Below are 18,062 nucleotides of genomic sequence, written 5' to 3'. Positions count from 1 at the left end.
CCAGTGCACTCCAGCCTGGCAACACAGGCTTCCTGGAGCTCCTTCCCTCCTCCAACAAACACATGGAGCCCGGTGTGTGGCAGAGACGCTGAGGAGCACTGGAATACAGAGGAGTGAAGCCAAAGTCCCCAGAAATGGGATCCCACATTTCTATTCAAAGCCGTTGGTTAAAGTGCCCATCAATTCATGAGTGGATTAATAAAATGTGGTATATGTATACCATGGAGTACTACTCAGCTTTAAGAAACAATGGTGATATAGCACCTCTTGTATATTCCCGAATAGAGCTGGAACCCATTCTACTAAGTGAAGTATCTCAAGAATGGAAAAACAAGCACCACCTGTACTCACCAGCAAATTGGTATTAACAGATCAGCACCTAAGTGGACATATAGGAGTAACAATTATTGGGTGTCAGGAGTGTGGGAGGGGGGAGGAGGGGATGGGTATATACAACCAAAACGAGTAAGATGTGCAACGTTTGGGGGATGGTCACACTTGAAGCTCTTACTCGAGGGGGGGCATGGGCAATATATGTAACCTTAACACATGTACCCCCATAATACACTAAAATAAACCCCTCCCCCCAAAAAAAGCCATTGGTTAGAAACATGGGATGAGAGCCAAAAGAGAAATGGGCAGGGAGATGGCACTCTGTTCTGCTTGGCTGAATGACCGGGGAGGCTGTGGCACTGAGGGATGAATAGGAGTTCAATGGGGAATGGAAGGGGCATTCCAGGCAAAGGGAAAAACAGGTGCGCAGGTTCAGAAGGTGAAAAGACAAGAACACCGTAACCAGCTGGCCACGGTACGATGGGGATGGGTAGGAAGATGCAGCCTGAGTAACGGATTAGGGGACTGGGACATGGGAAGGACCTGAAGGCAGAGCATGTGTGTGTGGTCACCTCCTAACGAGGAGCTGAATGAAGTTCTTTTGGCATCCTCACCTGTAAAGTGGGGATAAAATATCCCACCGGAGTTGCTGAGAAGACTTAACAGGCCAGCAGAGAACTTGCCTTGAGGGCCAAGTGTGTACACGTCACTGGGTATCCTCAGGCTCACAGAAAGCCCCTTCTTTCAGGCCCAACCCCAGGGCCCTGCTTTCTTCCCGATAATAACCTGCCCCCTCCGCCTTCCTTCCTCCAGGTCTCCCAAGTGATAACCAGGTGAGGCTTGTCCGTGCTGAGACTTCCAAGGTGACCACACATGTCTACTCTCTCTCCCTCTCAGCTGGACCACTTACTTGCTTGTGACCTTGTAGGTCCATTAGCCCATGGCGGCCTCAGATCCTCTGTCCTATCTCATGGGCTAAGCCCTACTCCATGAGAGCAGTTGAAAGCGCAAAAGAGTTCTCTTAAAAAAAATAAAAATTTGATCTCAAAGGAGATTCCACATAAAACAGTGGGTGACATGATCCCATTGTAGGGTCCGAGCTCGTAAGAGACAAAAAGGTTTTCTCAGAATGATATTACGTGACAGTGATGTGCAATAACCCTAACTTCAAAACTATACTGTTAGTAAGTACTGCTCCTGGATCCTATAAATCTATGCAATCAGGCACTTCGAGGCTTGTGGTGCCAGGCAGCACATTTGGAGAAGCCTCTGATTCTGCAGTTTTCAACCTTTCCCTAATCAAGATGCCTTTGGGTAGGGCTTATTCTCCATTCCCCCACTTTCCAAATGTTTTAAACCCAGCCTGCCTGGCCCCTGAAAACTTTTTGCAACAGATAATCACCAAATAATCTCTATGGCTTTTTTTTTTTTTATGGTTCCCTGATTATATTTATGATTCAAACACAACCTCCTGGGTCCCAAACACATCTCCAGGCTTCAAAGATAATGATCAAATCTTAAGTCTTATTCAATCTTATTATGTAAGTTTTACCCTACTTCTTTTTTCTAAGGGGCTGCCTACCTTTCTCAGAAATTTACTAGGCATTAAGAACTCCTGTGAACATAGAGTTTGTCCCACAATGTTATACATAATTTAATTGGTCCATGATGTGGCAAAATCTTAGTTAACCTTATCCTAAATAAAAAAGGAAGTGGTAGGGGAGAACAGGGGACAGGGGAAACAATCTTGTAACATTCCATATCCAATTGTATCCAGTTTAGAACCACTATTTCCACTAGTTTCCTCAATTTAAAATATCAATAATAATTTTCAAACTCTGCAATTTGCAAGACTTTAATTTTAATTTCTCAATACTCAAGATTTATTTTTTGGCCAAGGTTTTCATTTTGTAATGCTTCCTCTGATAATTGACCCTTCAGAAGCAATGAGAAAGGATTCTACTTGGGGTCCTATGATGTATTTGAGTACTACACAAGGCCTATGCTCTCTTGTCCTAAAAAGCATAGAAACTTAAAGCTTTTGCCACTGAAGAGCAGAAGCCATTATCCAATTATAAAAGTTATAAACATGATTCAAAGTGAGCCTATGGCAAAGTTTTATTGAATTCATGATGAAGGAGCAAGCTGAATAGGAAAGTGTGCTCAGAAACATTTAGAGAACTGAGCGCAAATACTGAAGAAAAAATGATGGTATAACATTGCTAGGTTAGACAGAAAAATGGTAAATATCCTATAAGGCAAAAACCCCACAAACTTTAGGAATACTTTTTTTTCCCTCCCAGTCAGAAATAACTTGCATCTCGATTAGTCTAAAAGATGCTAACTGCAAATCTTGGGTCCTAATCAATATTATGTCAAACAAAATACAGTCCCCAAGATAACTAAATCATCCTCAGGTGGGCCTGTTAGACAAGGCTCCATTTTGACTTTCAAAGGACATGTAGCCATCCTTTCGCCTTATTGCCAAGATTTCTGTAGTTTTTTACCACCACTAAAGGTATGTTTCTGTAAATCAGTTAACTATTCCTTTACCAACCTCCAGCCCCCCCTCCGCCGCCTACTCGTGACCTTATAGGTTATTTGGGAGGTTAAAAAAATTCCTCCTGCCACTTCATGAATCTGAAACCCTTCAAATGACTTGGGACTTGGCCGCTGGAATGACCAGTAATTTAATACCCTTTGTTTTAACGTCACATGGACAAAGGCTTGCTATCCATTTGCAGATCTTAAACACAAGGAAGTGGCTACCCACGTCGAGGGTGAGGCCCTTGGGTAGTGGCCCCGGAGTGCTGGTGACACGGGTGCGCGCGACGCGAGCCGGAGCCCCGGGGGCAGGGGCAACAGGGCCCCCTCGCCCTCCCCGGCGCGGCAGCCAGCACAGGGCCCGCCGCTCCCGGGCGGGAGTCCCGCTTCCCGGCCTTTTGTTCGGGACTGGGCTATTTCCCGCCCACCCGCGCCCGCCCTTCCTCCCCGTCCGAGGAGAGCGGAGAGGCCCGCGCGGGAAGCGGAGCCGGAGGAGGCGCCGGCGTGTGCTGTGGGAATACTCACCCGCTCCGCTCGGCCCCTGACCCTGCAGCCCAGCCCGGCGGGGGCGGGGCGACGAGGCCGGGGGGAGGGGAGCGGGGAGAGGTCCCGGGCACCGAGGCTACCGCCGCGCCAGTGGCCCTGAGGAGGACAGAGATGAGGGCCGCTAGGGCGGCGGCAGCGGAGGAGTGGAACCAGGGCGCTCCGAGGCCCACCAGAAGTAACTAACCCCTCCCTCAGCCGCCGCCGCCGCCGCCGGCGACCGCGCGGAGCATGCGCACTGCGCTTTCCCGAGCACCGTAGGAGGCAGCCTAGCGCAGGCAGGTGACGTCGGCGGCGGCGCTCTCGGGCCCGGAGCCGGGCGGGGACCAGGGCTGGGACTGCAGGGGCCTGGAGGGGAGGGAGGTGACATCGCCCAGCCGCCGAGGCCCCGCCCTGCGCTTCCCGGGCGGCCCTTCCCCCCAGCCGCACGCAGGCGGTGCCCTCGGCGGAGCACAAAGACGGCCCCTGGGGTGGGACCAGAGGGCCCGCCGCAACCCGGCGGAGGGGCTGCCCTACACACTCCCTGCAGATTGCCAAAAATCTGAAAAATAAACCAGGGATCGATGGAGCAAGAGTAGAGCAAGAACGAGGACGAACTGTGTAGTGCCTCTGGCGTCCCTGGAGAGGTTGGAGAGCCGTGGCAGCATACACACTGCAAAAAGTCCCGTAAACACTGTTCAGCACCAGCACGGCCACCCCTCCAAAACTTAAGTGTGGAGGGAGAAGTTAAGAATCCGAATAGTGACAATAGTACCATCTGTGGCAAAGTATGGGGGAAAAAATGCAGCAGCAAAATTAAACTGGGGTGAAATGGTGGGGATAAAGACTAGAGAAAAATGTAGGAGCAACAAGGGTGATTGCAGACATCTGAAGGAAAAACTAGCATCTGCTCCTTTAAACAACAAAGTTAACACACTGACTGCCACACTAGAAAACAATTTTTTTCTTTGGGGCCAGGGTGTTTTATTACGAAAATAGAATTAAAACTTCGAAAACAAAACGATCCTGTCTAGTTTAATGACAAATTTGGGAGGTTTTTTTTTTATTGTTTTCTGTGTGTGAGTTATATGGAACTTGAAAAATAGTTCACTCGGCTCCATAAGTGAAGAGACGTGTGAGTTACGTATGCTTCAGGAGGCCCTCGACTCAAAACTAGCGTGAGTTAAATACAACTCACATGGCAGTTAATGTGTTAAATTTGTTGGAAATGAAAGGAGTAAATGCAAGGGAAGTGAAAGGAAAACCTGCCTTCAAACTACACAGGGCATGGTTTTGATCTTGTTAAACAGTTGTATAAGATGTCACCATTGGAGAAAACTTGGTGATAGGTACATGGGACTCAAGGTACTACCTACTATCTTTGCAATTTCCTGTGAGTCTATGATGATTTAAAAATAAAAAGTTTTTTTAAAAGAACACAATACTAATCAATGGTGCCGAGGGGCAAGGGCTGAGGGAAGGGGTTAACGGAAAAGGGACTCAAGGGAATGGGGGGGTGTGATGAAACTGTTCTATATCTTGATTGTGTTGGTGATTAAACCAGTTTTGTTTATCAAAATTCATAAAAGGGATAAATTTTACTGCATGTAAAGTAATTTAAAACTCAATTTTGGCCGGGCGCGGTGGCTCACGCTTGTAATCCTAGCACTCTGGGAGGCCGAGGCGGGCGGATTGCTCGAGGTCAGGAGTTCAAAACCAGCCTGAGCGAGACCCTGTCTCTACTATAAAAAATAGAAAGAAATTAATTGGCCAACTAATATATATATATATAAAAAAATTAGCCGGGCATGGTGGCTCGTGCCTGTAGTCCCAGCAACTCGGGAGGCTGAGGCAGGAGGATTGCTTAAGCCCAGGAGTTTGAGGTTGCTGTGAGCTAGGCTGACGCCACGGCACTCACTCTAACCTAGGCAAGAAAGCGAGACTCTGTCTCAAAAAAAAAAAAAAAAAAACTCAATTTTAAGAAGATACTACTAGTAAAAGTGAACTTCTAATAACATTTTTGAGCAGTTATGAATATAAAGTAATTGGTAGCTGCCAACTTAAATTATCCATTTGATTTTTTTTTAAGTACGAAGCAGTGAGTTCTGAATGAGATCTTTAGTGGATGGGTGTCTCTCTTCAATTTTAAGTATATACCCTAAAAATATAAAGCTTTCAGAGAAAAGAATAAGAATGTATTGCTTTACATTGTACTTAATATTTTAGAAACACTTCATGCACCAACTCTGCCATATTAACTTAAACTCTGACATGTTAACTTAAAAAAATATTTTTTGGCCAGGCTTGGTGGCTCACACCTGTAATCTCAGCAATTTGGGAGGCCTAGGTGGGAGGATCACTTGAGGCCAGGAGTTCCAGACCAATGCCTAGACAATGAACATAGAGAGATTCTGTCTCTACAAAAAAAAAAAAAAAATTAGTTAGCCAGTTGTAGTGGCATGCACCTCTAGTCCTAGCCACTTGGGAGAATCCCTTGAGCCCAGGAGTTCAAGGTTATAATGAGCTATGATCACACTCCAACCTGGGCAACAGAGGGAGACCCTGTCTCTTAAAATGTATATATATTTTTTGCACTGGAAATGTTTTAAAGTTTCATAATTCATCTGTCAGAAACTAAAAGAAATAAATCAGATAACTTCCATGTACTTCTCATTCATGGAAAAGAATAGTACTGGCCTGTTTATGTATTTAACCTACACTGTAAAGTGCTTTACGGCAGGGTCTGTAATTATTCCTCAATAATAATGAACATTTGTTGAATAGAACAATGAATTGACCACAAAATGAGAGGAAGGAAGCTAAAATTTATTGAACACCTCCTATAGTCTAGAAGCTTTACAGTACATAGTTGAACTCATGATAACCTCATGAGATACCCATTTTATAGATGTGAAAACCAAGTCAAGGGTAATGATATCCTAATATTAAATCCCTTTTAGTACTTACTTTATTAGAGTTTGTATGTATCATTTGTACATTGCTCACTTCTAAAAGGTCTTGCTTGCTTCCACCAGTTTATATAAAACCACAGGCCCCTCAGTCTCCTTCCAGCTCTCCAGCCATTTGTTTTTCTTACTTTCATAGGCTTCTGTTTGTCCATTGCATTTTAAATGCCCTCGTTTCACACAGGGCCTCCTGGAATTTGAAACTTCTGCTTTTTTGGGTTTTGTTTTGGTTTTTTGAGACTCATGTAAAATGAAAAAAAATTCAAAATAGGGTTGTATGAACTGTATTACATTCAATGTCATCTTGCGTTAACCAATGAACACTTTAATTTCCAAACATTACAATGTAATATAATTGTGTCTTTTTTCCTTTCTTTTCTTTTTTTTTTTTTTTTTTTTTTTTTGAGATAGAGTCTCACTCTCTTGCCCTGGCTATAGTGCCCTGGCATCAGCCTAGCTCACAGCAACCTCAAATTCCTGGGCTCAAGCAATCCTGCTACCTCAGCCTCCCCAGTAGCTGGGACTTCAGGCATGCGCCACCATGCCAAGCTAATTTTTTCTATTTTTAGTTGTTTGGCTAATTTCTTTCTATTTATAATAGAGATGGGGTCTCACTCTTGCTCAGGCTGGTCTCGAACTCCTGAGCTTAAGCAATCCTCCTGTCCCGGCCTCCCAGAGTGCTAGGATTACAGGCATGAGCTACCACGCCTGGCCATACTTGGGTCTTTTATGAGATAATTGCAGGATTTATTTTTAAATAATTCATAATATCCTTTAGATAATGTGGTCCTATAATGGGACACAAGTTTAAAGTTACATGGTAAATGACTTATTTTCTCAATCTTGTCAGTTTTTATTACTTGTACATATCCTTTCTGCTCATATCCCATAGGTCACACCGAGATACTGGGAAGGTAGGAAATGTAGTTTCTAGCTATGGGCTCAGTCAAACCTTGACAGGGTAGGAATGTTTTATTATTAAAGGAAGAAGAGAAGAAGAGAACAAATGGAACAAAAGCCATGTTCCCTGTAGCTTGTGGTAGTTGGATTTCTTCCACCACCCTCCAGGAGGTCCCCAGGAAAAGACAGATTATATAAAAGAGTTACAGAAAGTAATGTGATTGGATGACAGAGATAAGAAACTTGTCTTGAAGCTTTGTGTGCATAGCACTTACCTAAAGCATAAGGAAAAAAAATAGTTGGCAAAGCTATAGAAACAGTAAAAAGATCAGCCAGAATTGGGGGGAAGAAAGGCAAAGAGAGGAAGGATGAACACGTAAAGAATAGGGCAATTTTTAGGGCAGCAAAAGTATAATGTATGATACTGTGATGGTTGATATGTGACACTGTGCATTTGTCAAAATGCATTATCTCAAAGACAATGAACACGGTTAGACTCTGATAACATGCTATAAACATGCATAGTCTTTCTATATCCCCAACAGGAAAAGCACATAGGTCTCGCTCAACAAATTCAAGTGGAAAAAACCAAGCATCCTGAGTAATATCAGACTACTGCCAGCATGATCCTTTCAGAACATTGAGTTCCCCTGATAAATTTAAAACACAAGTTATAGTTCCCAAATGTCCTCAGATGTTTGAAAGATAAAAATGTCCAACCAAGAATGTTAGAAAACAGACAAAGCAAATATCAAAATTCACTAAGCAAATTATGTCAATCCTTATTCAGATTGTTCAAACTGAATAATTTCCTGACATGTGCTCTACCTTTCAGTACAAACTAGACCCTCAAGAATAAGATCGTCAACACATAAGCACAGCTAGAATCCCATTGCTATGTATTCTTAGCTACAGCACATCACTGCTGCAGCTTCACATTACCTGTATCATTTGCCAGCATCAAAACTGTACAACTAATTTTCAGTAACCTTCAGAAAATTTTTTAAATGTTTTCTAATGAAACACAGATAATTATAGAATTATAGATTGTCATTTAAAAAAACAATCCTTCATTGCTATTTTCATACAAATATTTGAATCCTGAATGTCATGCCACAGTCCCCAATTTTACATACTATAACTACATGTCTACTACTAAAAATCAAATATATAATAACTTCCATTTTATTTTATTCCATTAAACAAATTCAGAACAAAGATTTCCCTAAATTAAAATTGAAATTAGAATCATCAAGTAAGACAAGTTCCGAGCTAAAGAATGTGATCAGTCTAGAATATTAGTAGAAAACAATTTTTATTTCTATACTGATCCCAAAATATACACCTACACCTAGATATTTACTCAAGAGAAATAAAAATATATCTCCACAAAATTACTTTATGTGATTATTCATGCAGCTGTAGTCCTAATAACCAAAAGCTGAAAACAACCTAAATGTCCTTCCCAGATGAATGGTTAAGCAAATTGTGGTGCAGTATAACCATGCTATGGAATACTACTCAGCAATAAAAAGGAAGCAATTACTGATATATGCAACAACATGAATGAATCTCAAAAACATTCATTCATTCAACATGAATGAATCTTGCTTATGCTGAGCAAAAGAAGACAGACATATACCTATGGCATGATAATATTTTCTAAAATTGGCAAAATTAATCTAGAATCACTAGAGTAAATGAATGGCTGCTAGGGGTCTGAAGGTTGGAGAAGGGATTAACTGCAAAGAGGATGAGGTAACTATTGGGGATGATGAAATATTCTATATTTTGATTGTGGTGATGATTACATGTTCTTTTGGTCTATTTGGGCTGCTATAACAAAATTCCATAAACTAGATGACTTATAAACAGCAGAAATTAATTTCTCACAGATCTAGAAGCTAGAAAGTCCAAGATCAAGTCACCAGTAGATGCGTTTTGTCTAGTGAGGACCTGGTTCCAGGTTCATTGAAAGGCCCCCACCCTTCCTAATACCATCACCTTGGGGATTAAGATCTCAACATATGAATTTAGGAGAAAAACAAACATTCAGATCATAGCACATGGGTGTATACATTTGCCAAAATACATTGAGGCCAGGCACGGTGGCTCATACCTGTAATCCCAACACGTTGGGACGCCAAGGTGGGAGGATGGCTTGAGGCCAGGAGTTTGAGACTAGTCTGCGCAACATATCAAGACTCTGGCTCTACAAAAAAATTTTTAAGTTAGCCAGGCATGGTGGCATGTGCCTATAGTCCCAGCTACTTGAGAGGCTAAGGCAGGTGGATCACTTGAGCCCAGGAATTAAAGGATGCAGTGAGCTATGATTGTGCCACTTCACTCTAGCCTGGGCGACAGAGTAGGGCACTGTCCCTAAAAATATATAAATAAATAAATAAATAAATAAATAAATAAATAAATAAATAAATAAATAAATAAAATAATTGCATTGAACTGTAGATTTAATTTGGGAGCATTTTATTGTATATGTTATACCTCAGGCAAATTTATTAAAAATATGAAAACAAAACAAAAACCAAAAATAAGAATATTTCACATGTAGTAAAGGTAACAATAACAAATGGTATGATAGAGAGCTTGAATCACTTGTGATTGTTATCAGTTCTCTCAACTTCATTCTTTGATATGGACTCTTTTATTTTTTTGGTATTATTCTTTAAATTAATAAACTTTATTTTTTAGGAAATTTTTAGGTTTCCAGAAAATTGAGCATATAGTACAGAGAATTCCCATATTTCCCACTCATAGTTTCCCCTTTTATTAACATCTTGCATTAGTGTGGTACGTTTGTTATACCTAATGAGCTAAGTTGTAGGTAATTGACAGATATATAAATTCTATCCTGTCTGGTGGTAATTTTAATTGACTGTCCCCCTCCCCCCACAAACTCCAGTGGAAAAACCAGTTCTATCCCATTTTGCCTGGTTTCTTCATATCGTATGAGTAAAATGAATTCTTTAATATGTGTTCATTTTTATGTCTGCATAAAAGTCATGATTTTACCTTTTTCTGGAATTATCTTTTACAAGGAGAGTGTCAATTTACACCCAAGAACCTCATAAGAATAAATCCTCAATGTGGGTTTTCAGTCCTAAACCTCACTGAAATGTCCAGGACCACTAAAGGGAAGAGCAGTCCAGATCTTTGGAGGAAGAGGAGGACAGTTGCCCAGGAAGGTGAACCAAATCTTGACCAAAGGATCTTTGAGTGAAAAATGGTGAAAGGCCCAAGCAAAAGTAAATGGGAAAGTATATCAATAGCAAAGTGTGCTAAAATAATGTACACCACCTTTGAACAGTGCAGAAAAGACTAGTACCAGAGGGTATTTGCAGCACCGTATATCCAGATTCATTGATTTGGAAAGCAATTGGTGGAAAATAAAGAATCTATAGGTAATAAGTCCAGAATCTCAAAATTTTTTGATTCAAGCATGCCATGCTTTCTGGGCCCCAGGTAAAGCACCCTCATACTATGCACCAAGATAACTTCCCCTGCTGAATTTTCTCTTTTTTTTTGAGACAGAATCTCATTCTTGTTGCCCGGGCTAGAGTGCCGTGGCATCAGCCTACCTCACGGCAACCTCAAACTCCTGGGCTCAAGCAATCCTCCTGCCTCAGCCTCCTGAGAAGCTGGGACTACAGGCATGCGCCACCATTCCCGGCTAATTTTTTCTATATATTTCAGGTGGCCAATTAATTTCTTTCTATTTTTAGTAGAGATGGGATCTCACTCTTGCTCAGGGTGGTTTCAAACCCCTGACCCCGAGCAATCCACCCGCTTCGGCCTCCCAGAGTGCTAGGATTACAGGCGTGAGCCACCACGCCTGGCTCCCTGCTGAACTTTCTACTCACCATCCTGCAAAGAAAATACCATGAGGGTAATGAAACAAGATCAATGCATGTGCCCCAGGGTCCATCTCTTTTTAGTTAGGGCTTGAATATCCTTGTTCAGTAACGATCTGTTTTCTTAAATGTTGTATGGCTATGTTTACTAATCAGGAATTAATTTTGATGATAGGATTCAATTGCATATTGATACTGGTGTGTTATAATAATATTTTGCATGAAGACAAGTTCAGTCTGCAAACAGAAGCCTTTGTGCAGATTTAATTTAGGAAGCTGCTCTAGATTCAGATTAGATCAGGAGTTGCTCCTGAGACAATAACTCCTCTTAGGTTGCCTCTCAAAACAAATAACAATAATATGCATTTGTCTGGCCCCTTCATCTGCATTATCTCATTCGTGAGATAGGATGCACACTGTGGAAAGGGCACCAATTCAGGGTCAAGAAGTCACAGGGCATGCTTTAGTCCTGTCACTTACATCATATGTAAATTTTGGGCAGTCACTTGCCTTCCCTGAGCCTCAGGATCTATATTTATATAAAATGGAAGTAGTAATAATCCTAGTTTTGCAGGGCTGTGGAGACCAAAAAATACACATTTTCAAATTTATGGGACTGATGAATAGAGGCAATGGAATAATACCTGCAATCATTAATGTGATCATGTCATCTGTGTTTCTGGGTTTTTTCGGTTTTTGTGTTTTGAGTTTTTTTTAGAGACAGGGTCTTGCCCAGGCTGCAGTGCGGTGGCACCGTGATAGCTCTTTGCAGCCTTGAACTTCTTGACCCAAGCAATCCTCCCGCCTTGGCCTCCCAAAGTGCTGGGATTATGGGTCTGAGCCACCATGCCCAGCATAATCTGTATATTCTAACATGGACAGATGACCAGGTACAAAAAAGGGTGTTAAAGAATGACCTCATTTATGGCCCTATAGAAAAATGGTAAAAGGTTATAACCAAAAATTAATAATAGCTATCTCTGGGTGAGGAGATTATAGGTGATTTTTATTCTTTATGCTTTTTTGGTATTTGAGTCAAGAAAAAATAATGTATTGTCTATTATAAGAAAAATAAAGAATGCTATCTTCAATTTAAAAAATTAAAATTGATATCTGTGATTTTAAATGGGAGCAAATTATTTATAATCTTAACTTTACTATATATTTAACAAAAAAAAAAGGATTGTTATCTGGATATAAATTATATCCTGTTGTTCTGTAAAAGGAGTAACAGTGGAGGGAAAAAAGGAAACTTTTTAAAGGAAGAAAAGCCAAAATGTGATGGCCAGCAAAGGATAATAATGGGACATTCCAAGTGTGTGATTTCTTACCTTCTACAACCCAAAGTTGGCCATAGAGAATGTCCCTGCATGGTTCAGTCTTCTTCATATGAAAGGCCGAATAGAGTGGAAGGGTGGAAAGAGACATTCTTCCATATATACACAAACAGGCATATTATGAGACATGAATATTGATAGGGAAGAAAGAGGATATCATGAAAGCTGTCCAGTCCCATTATAATTACATTGTTGTTAGAATGCCGAATGTGGAGTGAAGCTGCACACATTTGGGTAGTATTGCTACATATTTGATGTAATGTTTGGTGGTTCTGTACTATGATGATTTTAAATATTTATGCTGTTTGATGTGCATGATAAAGAGGAGGTGAAGTAGATTGCCATATAGACTTGTCTCTCATGTTGGCTCTTAATTCACACAACATATACCTTGCTTAAAATAGTTAGATGTTCCGTCTGGTCAATGGGGAAATGCTGCGATTTCACTTGGCTGGATGGTCCTGAGGTCATCATGAGGATAGTCTGCAGGGTGCTGTAACAGTCAGTGGGTGAAGTATGGCACTTGAGAGGACGAATAAAGAATTGCAACGCCTTCCTAGATGCTTATGAATTCCGCTGGTTTCATTAAGGCTGTTCAGCCTGCGGTTACTGGCCTGTGTGATGTTTGGTCTCGAGATTCCACCAAACCGAAGCTGCCTTTGGCTCCAGCCAGGCAGACTGGGGTGTGGGCAGCTGCATAGTGCTAGGGGACATTTGCCTGGAATAAGGACATCAGTCAAGATGGTACGAAAACACTCCACATGTAAGCTGTACCATGTCACATCACTGTATCTTGTCAATAAATGCCTTTGCTAAACGGAATGTGGGTTATCTTATTTCTTCCGCTTTCAGAAATATAATTAAAACAATCTGGATTGGAATATCCAAAGGAAGATACCCAGTAGGCAGTTTGATGTATAAGTCCAGAGCTCATGGAAGAGGTCAGGCTAAAAATATGTACAATGGAGTTATCGCCTATGCTTACTTAACTTATGCTAACTCTACTATATGCGTTTGGCAAAAAACAAAAACATATTTTTCTTATAACATGGCCGCTAAATGCAAGCCAACAACTTCATCTGGCGTTTAACTAAAGAAACAACCTTCTGTTCCAATAGCGCAGGAAAACTGGCTGTGTAGGATTTCTTGATTGATAGTATATACATTCAGAATCATGTATACAGTATTTTAGAGGAAAATTTTAAAGATTTTCAAAGATAATTTTAACTGTTTTATTTTTGCCTTTCACACTGACTTTAGATCCTAACCCTCTCAGAACAAGTCACTCCACTGTATTTGGGTGTCATTGATATGGATATGGTTGCAGTTATGGTCTTAGAAAAGACTATTCAAAGGAGAGTATATACAGTGAGAGAAGAGATCTGAGGGTAAAATCTTAGGGAACATCAATATTTTAAAAGTAGGCAGAAGAGCCCACAGGATTCTAAGAGAATCCTAGGGGATAAGGAAAGACTAGTATAATTTTTAAAATATATATATATATACACACACACAAGAAGAGAGATTCCAGAGAGTAATTAACATTATCAAAAATAAAGCAAAAAAAAAAACCAAGGAAGATAACTGAAAAATAACCATTAAGACTGATGACCCTAGCAAAAGCAGATTTATTATTATGGTGATGGTCTAAGTCCATTTCAGAAGGGTTACAAAGCAGATGGGTTACTTTAAAAATAAGTAAAAACAATAAAAAACGTGTAGGGGTGGCAAGGAAGTAGAGACTTCAAGCTTTTCTGTGAAGAGAAGGAAAAGGCTAGGGTACCAGGCAGGGAAGAATTCGAGCTGAGGGAGAGTACTTTGGTATCTCACATTTTAATTGGGTGTGACTTGCTCCAGTTTACAGAACAACCAGAACCAAAAGGACAGAGGAGATAACAGAGGTAACACAGCCCCTGAAGACATAGGGGTTGGGTCCCAAGTACTCATTTGCATTAAGTGGAAGGAGGGCAAAAAGAAAGATGTACTGATGGGAGTAGAAACAGATGGCTTTGTGTTTGGGAGGAAAGAAGTGCCAGGGAGAAAAGGGGGTTGAAGGAAGTTCATATCTGATCCCTTCCACTTTCTCTACAACATAGGAAGTCAGCAGAGCTCTTTTCCAAAAGTGAGGAGAGGGACCTTAAAAACAAGTAAAAGTGTTTAATAGTCTTAAAATAAGATGGAAGAAGGTGAGAAGAGGTATATAGGATTTGGAAGTATAGCTGAGACTGGATTTCTGTAGTCATGAAGGTCCTAATTCCTATATTTTATGTGATTGTTTTTTTCAGTACCATTCACCCTGGTCAGGTGAAAGAGCATAAAAGGCAGATGAGTGGGTGAGTTCAGTATTGCAGGCTTGCAGGGGTGTTGAAGAGAATTGGAAAGGTAGGGCAGATTGAACTTGCAGGCAGGAGAGTGATAGAAGTGAGGTCCATGGGGTCTGGAGTGGATAGGGAGGAAGTGCTGCTGAGAGGGGAACCAATAGCCTTGAACTAGGGCATCCGTCAATCAGAGAGCAGACCTGTAGAGACAGGAGTGAGAGAACCAGCGGCATAGGAGGATGTGCTTGGAGAGGAGGAGATTCATGTGTGAAGTTACAGGTGTATCAGTTACCTCCAGGTGGGCACAGAGCCTGAGAGGTCAATCTAAGGTGGGTTGCTTATGTGGAATGGGAGCAAAGTCCTTAAGCATTGAATAGACGCAGAATTATGAGACTGAAGTAGTCAATGGGTTATTCATGAAGGCCTTGAGTTGGGATGGAGAGAAAGATAGTGAGCCTGGTGCTAAAAAAGCCTAAGTGAATGTGGAGGATGAAGAAAAAGATAGTGATGAGGATGGTAAGAAGGGATATTGATGGTTTGATACAGAGCTCAATAGGAGAAAAATTTTATTTGATAAGCAAACAAAATGGTCTGGTATTGGCACATTGGAGCTAAGAGAATCCCAGCAATATCTCTGGGCTATGAGGAAGGGAGTCAGGCTAAAAAGTAAAGTGGGGACTTCAAGGAGACCTGTTTCAAATAAGTGGGTCTATATAATACAGGCTCCCTCTGTACAAAATGGAAAGTGTTAAGCTGATTAATATTCATCCATTCTTTTCACAAACACATCAAGAATATAATATATGCCAGGCATTGTGCTAAGTGCTAGAAATACAACAATCAACAAGATAAGCACTGCTCCTGCCTTGACGGAGGTTAGAGCCTATGGTCAGCAAGACCCCAAACAATGAGGGAAAAAAATCGATCCTGAACGTGTTATGAGGCTGAGGAATGTCAAAGCTTTCCCAAGAATAAAGATATGCATACAATCTGGCAGGCATTGATATTAATAATGTTGATAAGCCTTTCCATGTCTTTAAAAGCCACTGATAGAGCTGTTTACTAAAGTGCAAACACTAGTTTACTGTATCTGTAGGGGTTATTTACATTACAAGAAGACATAGAATCTATTGATATGGAAATCGGTTAAGAACGCTTCAATAACAAACAACCACAGACCTGTATGTTATTCCAAAACATAATACCTAAGAACCACATGAAAGTTAAATTTAAATGTTAGATGTATGCAAGATGGAAAATTTCCTAGATGCTTTTAGAAACACTATTATAGATTGCTATTCTGAGTACCAAATGATAAGAGCAGTGAAAAGAACTATAGAACTATAGGTAGATGATATGTGACAACTACATGTAAATTACATGTAAGATCATCATTTCTTTGACACTTCCAAAGCTTAACCCGATAATACTATTTTCAATTACAATCAGTAAATTTCAGAGAGAAGCATTCAACCATTTGGATCCCCTTTAAAAAAGTTTTCTTAAATTGCTATGTCTGTAAATATAATCAATATATTAATACATTTCTATTTTTAAAAACCAGTAGTATTGGGAAGATAAAATGCAAACTAACAATGTCAAGTTATCAAAGAGAAAACTTGCTATAAATAAATGTAATCAAATAATAAGGTATAAAACCGAAAACAAAAAAAGTTATCAATACCTTTAAAAATAGATCATAACGTGATGTGGAGGAGGGAGGAGAATAAAAAGGAAGAAAAAAGAGCATCAAGCACCAAACATTTATTACAATATGCCATATTCCTAGAGTACAAGAATGTTCAAGCCTCAAATCCTGAAGCCAACGGTTCCTTTTAGCCTTCTTAGCACATCCTCACAACCCGAGACTTGAACATAAGCTTTTAGGGCCGAGTAAAGCCTTTGGGAGGCTTGCCGCCACGAGTTTCACTGTGGATAAGGCTCAGTGAACAAATACCAGGCTGAAACACAAGTTGACCTTCCCCTAGGAGGAAGGATTTGGCTTAGGATAGGTTTAGGGATTTCAGTCCTGTGTTTGCTTCCCCACACTCCATGCGGTTGTGCCAGAGGCTCCCTACCCTCCTACTGCTTTGCAAAATTTTTCATAGGAATCATTTGTCGTATAGAACATATGCATTCTAGGAAATGTCAATTAATATGTCATAAAATAAGTTTTCTTCTGTCTTACATGAAATTAAATCAGATATAGTTCCGCAGAGAAAATACTAGGGTAAGGTGTAAAAAATGATAGCCACATAGTCATTCAACAACTGCTTACTTGGTAACTACTAAATGCAAATTACTTTGAGCAAAGCAGCGTAACGATGAAGTTCTTGGTCACAAGCAATAGAAACTGAGTGGCTAATTTTAGCAGAAAAGGAATTTATTGGCAGAATAACAAGTAGCTCATAGAATCAACATGAAGACTGAAGAACCAAGCTAAAAAAAAAAAAGAAAGAAAGAAAAGAAAAGAAAATGGGCAGGAGCCAAGGGTAATCATTAGGAACCACACAACAAGGTCACATCCAGGTTTGTTTAGGATGCCTCTGCTGACCCCACCACAGGTGAACATACTGCCAGATACCATGTGGAAGCCTCTAGCCACTGGGAATATATTTAAACCAGTCTTTCCAGCTTGCATGATTCACTTGACGTTCAAAGTCTCAAGTCTGATTGGCCAAGACTATATCTTATGCTTGTGACCTAGCTGCTAGGGTTGAGAAGAGGGTATGATATCTGGGTAGTTTGACTTTTGGAGCAAAGTTAGGACCCTAATGCCCACCAAGACTCACACAATGGGGGATTGCCCTCGAAGTAGGAAAAAGATTCAGTATAGTCAATGGTCAACAAAATTTTAGATTCCCACTTGGATCCATAGTTTGATCACACAACACATACTTTTTACCTTGTACTTCCCCAAAGAGATGTTACGGCAATCACTACTAAAAATTGTCAGTATGTCACATTTTGAATTTTATAAAGTCTCTCCTACCCGACCCATTCAAGGTTTCCCTTGACTTCAGCTGATTAGAGTTATTTCCTAGTGGGGCAATCTTGCCTTTATAAGATTGGAAGCATCTTCAGCTGTAAATATGCAGGTATTCCAAGCATTCTTATTTTCCTTGATAATCAAAACCAGTCATCCCAGCCAAAACATGTAATCTCTTTTTTGGCCCATTTACCAAGGATGAGAAGAGCCCAAAATGGCCTGATGGAAACTTCAACTTCTTATTCCAATAGAAACATTTTTGTGTCCTCTGGAAGTTTTACTCA

The 18,062-nt window shown here is 40.7% G+C and overlaps 1 protein-coding gene across 2 annotated transcripts in view; it reads right to left on the bottom strand.

Annotated features, from left to right (window-relative positions):
* The window catches only part of ATG10 (autophagy related 10), a 243,112-nt gene extending 239,654 nt beyond the window's left edge, over positions 1-3,458 (bottom strand). For both annotated transcript variants that reach the window (XM_012784371.2, XM_012784372.2), the window contains exon 1: positions 3,403-3,458. The gene's annotated coding sequence lies outside the window, so the exon portion shown is untranslated. The remainder of the gene's footprint in view (positions 1-3,402) is intronic.
* Positions 3,459-18,062: the final 14,604 nt, after the last annotated feature.

Source organism: Microcebus murinus, chromosome 11 (assembly GCF_040939455.1).
Source record: "Microcebus murinus isolate Inina chromosome 11, M.murinus_Inina_mat1.0, whole genome shotgun sequence".
Classification (NCBI taxonomy): domain Eukaryota; kingdom Metazoa; phylum Chordata; class Mammalia; order Primates; family Cheirogaleidae; genus Microcebus; species Microcebus murinus.
Note: the sequence above shows the minus strand (reverse complement) of the source record. Positions and strands in the feature narration are given on the sequence as shown.